Genomic DNA, 5,000 nt, shown 5'->3' with positions numbered 1-5,000 from the left:
ACAAAACACAGACAATCAGTACAAAAATCATTATTTCCCTCACGTTTGGACTGCCATAACTGCCATAAAAACATTCCTCCAAAAAGTAGAAAATAATTCCAGTGGGTTCCTCTTCCTGAGGGCCCATACTATCACCATGCCAAGTTTGGACTGATTTTACTGTACAGTTTTTTTTTTTTTCTAATTGGAGTCAAAGTCTGCACACAATACAGTACATGCAGTACAGAAATCATCATTTGCCACACCTTTGAACCGCCATAAAAACCATTCCTCCAATAAATAGAAAATCATTCCAGTGCGTTATTCTTCCTGGGGGCCTATACTATCAGCGTGCCAGGTTTGGACTGATTTTACTGTACCGTTTTTTTTTAAATTAGAGGCAAAGTCTGCACACATGCAGTACAGAAATCATTTGCCTCACCTTTGAACTGCCATAAAAACAAATAAGTAGAAAATCATTCCAGTAAATTCTTCTTCCTGGGGGTCCATACTATCAGCATGCCAAGTTTGGACTGATTTTACTGTACAGCCAAACTGTCATCCAAAAAACAAGAGATATGCATTGAAATACACCCAACGTTAAAACATCTACTCTTTTTCACAGTTTCGTTTCTGCTTCAGTTCTGACCGCTAAAGGTAATGGCGCAGGAGAAAATGCAGTTCTGAACACGATCGAAAAAACATGAAATTATAAAAGCTCGACCCTGACTCTTGGCCGAAAGCAACTCCGTTACTTTAGAATAAAAGTATGATACATACCCTTGACGACAGGTCATCGTGAACTCCAATTTGCACAATAAAAAAGGGAACTTCTATGCAGGCAATTAACACGAGTTGGAGCCGTCTCAGCTATGATGTGCTCATTAATTGTTGGTGGACCGATTGGTTATTGCACTGTTTGCTATTAGTGATTTAATCCTCCTGTTGTTCATTTGTCAGGAACATGAAATGATCCGGGTGAATTTCACCCAATGCGTGTTTTATCACACAGATGTCAGAGAACGAAAACATTAAAACACGATTTTAAAAATATTTTATCATTATTACTAAATAGTTTATGAATATTTGTCAACACTTACCTTTAACGGGTAATGGTTCAATAAGGATAATCCATGCGTTTTTCAGGAAAAAAAAACACATGGTCACGTTTTTTCAAAGTTTCACCACTTTATTAATTTTGAAAGACCAACATATAAAACACTAGTTTTACGTATCTAAATATTTATTTCTTATATTATTTATTTTAAATATTACAATTTTTAAATTAATTTAAATTAAATACACTGTGTTAAACCAAAAATAAACAACAAAAAATGCACTATTTTTAAACAAAAAATGAACAAAAAACAAGCTATCGCAATTTTAACTTGCTATGTGTGTGAGCGTGTCTGTCTGAAGTCTCTACTGCATGTACAGACTTTGACTCTAATTAAAAGAAATACTGTACAGTAAAATCAGTCCAAACTTGGGATGCCGATAGTATAGGCTCCCAGGAAGAAGAACCCACTGGAATGATTTTCTACTTATTGGAGAAATGGTTTTTATGGCAGTCCAAAGGTGAGGCAAATGATTGCTGTATTGCATGTACTGTATTGTGTGCAGACTTTGACTCCAATTTAAAAAAAAAACTGTACAGTAAAATCAGTCCAAACTTGGCACGCTGATAGTATAGGCCGCCAGGAAGAAGAATCCACTGGAATGATTTAGAATCAGTCCAAACTTGGCATGCTGATAGTGTGGACCCCTAGGAAGAAGAATACACTGGAATGGTTTTCTACTTATCAGAGGAATTGTTTTTATGGCAGTTGAAAGGTGAGGCAAATTAAGATTTCTGTACTGCATGTACTGTTTGGTGTGCAGACTTTGCCTTTAATAAAAAAAAAAAAAACTGTACAGTAAAATCAGTCCAAACTTCGCACGCTGATAGTAACGGCCCGTAGGAAGGATAACCCACTGGAATAATTTTCTACTTATTGGAGGAATGTTTTTTATGGCAGTTCAAAGGTGAGGCAAATGATGATTTCTGCACTGCACGTACTGTATTGTGTGCAGACTTTTGACTCCAATTAAAAAAAAAAAATACTTACAGTAAAATTAGTCCAAACTTGGCATGCTGATAGTATGGGCCCTCAGGAAGACGAACCCACTGGAATTATTTTCTACTTTTGGAGGAATGTTTTTTATGGCAGTCCAAACGTGAGGGAAATTATGATTTTTGTACTGTTTGTACTGTGTTTTGTTCAGACTTTGCCTCTAATTTTTGAAAAATCTGTACATTAAAATCAGTCCAAATTTGACATGATGATAGTGTTCCTCTTCAGGATGAATAAACCACTGGAATGCTTTTCTACTTATTGGAGGAATGTTTTTTATGGCAGTCCAAACGTGAGGAAAATGATGATTTTTGTACTGTTTGTACTGTGTTTTGTGCAGACTTTGCCTCTAATTTATTAAAAAAACTGTACAGTAAAATCAGTCCAAACTTTGTATGCTTGAAAATGTCCCCACTGCGGTGAAAATTTCCCCACTGTGGGATCAATAAAGGCATTCTTATCTTCTTATCTGATAGAATGGGCCACCTGGAAGAAGAATCCACTGGAATCATTTTCTACTTAATGGAGGAATGTTTTTTATGGCAGTTCGAACGTGAAGGAAGTGATGCATTGTGCGCTGTATTTTGTGCACAGTTGCGACATGCGGGAAAGCATTTACCGTAAGGTTTGGAATACGCGCGCACTCAAAAACGTAGGAGCGGATAGCTTGACCTCGGAAAAACGAGAGCGTGATAGCTTGACCGCAGTATAATGACGCACCTATTTTTGAATATTAATTTGCACGCATACATTCAAACTTAAAACACTTCACTTTATTGTCTTTACGTTTGGATAGACAAATAAGGAAAAGAGTGGACACGATCAAATTGAAGCGTATACATTATTTGAAAAGTAAAAACGAACAAAAAAAACAGTTTGATATTTGGCATTAAGGTGCAGATAACGCATTTTCCGTGTTGCTTGATATGTGTAGGATTTCTTTTCCTGTGTGTACGTGTGCGTGACATGCACGTTTTAGTAACTCACAAGTCTGTCCCCTCTCCACCATTTTAAATATTTTATTTTGGGACATCACTTTGAATTGACACTTTCCTACAATGTTAAGTAGTCAATGTATAGTTTGAACAAGTAAGTGTTAATGCACTCACCCCTCAAATTAACTCAACACATTGATTGTCTACTCTTAAAAGCTAACAACAAAAGTGAGTATAGCCCTGTGCGCAAATGTACAAATTGGAGAGTATCAGTATTTTGTGGGGCCACCATTGTTTTCCAGCATTACCGTACCGCTTCATCGAATTACCCAGAGATGAACAGGTTGCCACTGGAATCCTCTCCCACTCCTCAAAGACAACACCACAAAGCTGGTGGATGTCAAATCTTTGGTTGGAGGATGCCCCCAACACGCACACACAAACACAAACACAGTTGCTCAATAGCGTTTAGGTCTGGACACATGCATGGCCAGTTCATCACCTTTACCTTCAGCTTCTTTAGCAAGACAGTGGTCCTTGGAGTTATGTTTGGGGTTATCATGTTGGAGTACTTTCCTGCTGCCATACATGCTTGTCACCCAACCATCCATATCCTGTACTGCTTATCCTGTTTAGAGTAGCGGGTAAGTGGAGCCTATTTTCAGAGAGAGAGTGAGTTCAGAGAATTAGTTCCTTCGGTACTTGACCCGGCTAGTGCCGATTACACTGACGGACGAAAACCCATTTCCGTCAGTGCTTAGTAAGTAATTTTTTAAAATGTTGCCGTCAATCGTCAGCAAAATGGGATGCCGACCTTTGGCAGTTATAACCTCCGCAAACCCAAGTGAACCTCCTGCCATCTTCTTGCCACCCCAGGTGAAACTGTCTAGAACCGCGAGTGGATTTATAACGATGAGATGGATTCGATTAGATTAGCAGGGATGTGACGAATAATCAAAAATCGATTTAAAATCGATTTACACTGCTTAAAATATGCATCGATGCAAAAAAATAAAATCAGATAATCGATTCGAGTCATTAGAATACTGTTGCTGTCCTGTGAAAAACACTTATGTCCAATTTTGGATTTTTTTTTTTTAATTTTCACATTAATGCAATATCTATAACGCAGAAATACCACATAAAAAAAATATGAAAATTGAGGGAAAAAAATGGACGTGTTTTTCACAGCACAGCGACGATATACTAATTTAAAGTGCTAAAAAAATGATGTTCCTCCTAATCTTTAAAGTTTTAACCATTCCAAATGCATATTTTGAATGTGTAGATCAAATTATGCGCTTGCGTCAAACATCATTGTATATTGCGTTTGTGGATGGCTGCAGCACCACACTTGCGCACAGAGACAAGCATGGTAGATTTAAAAAAAAAAAAAAAAAAAAAAAAAAATCGAATTGAAAATCGGGAACTGAAAATGGAATCGAATCGGGGCTTGGGTGAATCGTTACATCCCTATAGATTACCGGTAGTATAGTTTATGTGAAAGGGGACAGTGCAATTTCACATAACACATGAAAAATCATGGTTTAAAAAAGACAGACGTTGCCGAAAGGCTATTTTTCATCTGTAGTCCCCTGGCTGACCATTTAAATTTTTTTTTTTTTTTTTAAACCATTTAAATACATACAATTACAAAAAAATACATATAAATAGAAAACACAAAGTCCTTTGGACATTTCACAATATACATTATAACAAATAATTAACAATAATTAAGAGCCACAAAATAAAAATCAATTAAAAACTACTGTATAAACAAACACATGAAGGCAATGGCTATGTTTACATGGACAAAATTTCTTTGATCCGATCACAGTTCGGATTAAACTTCTGATTGGATGCCCTGTTTTCATGGACACAAAAAATATTGATCCGATTAAGACTTTCGTGTTCATACATCACACATTCAAGAGGAACAAATGATTTTGACATACACAGTTTGCCCAAATAT

The 5,000-nt window shown here is 36.6% G+C and overlaps 1 protein-coding gene across 1 annotated transcript in view; it reads left to right on the top strand.

The window, feature by feature from the left end:
* Nucleotides 1–5,000, top strand: part of nt5dc1 (5'-nucleotidase domain containing 1) — a 46,332-nt gene that overhangs the window by 860 nt on the left and 40,472 nt on the right. The window lies entirely within an intron of this gene.

This window comes from Filicampus tigris, chromosome 20 (assembly GCF_054856515.1).
Source record: "Filicampus tigris isolate MCC_2025a chromosome 20, RoL_Ftig_1.0, whole genome shotgun sequence".
Classification (NCBI taxonomy): Eukaryota; Metazoa; Chordata; class Actinopteri; order Syngnathiformes; family Syngnathidae; genus Filicampus; species Filicampus tigris.
This window is presented reverse-complemented; position numbering and strand designations above follow the sequence as displayed.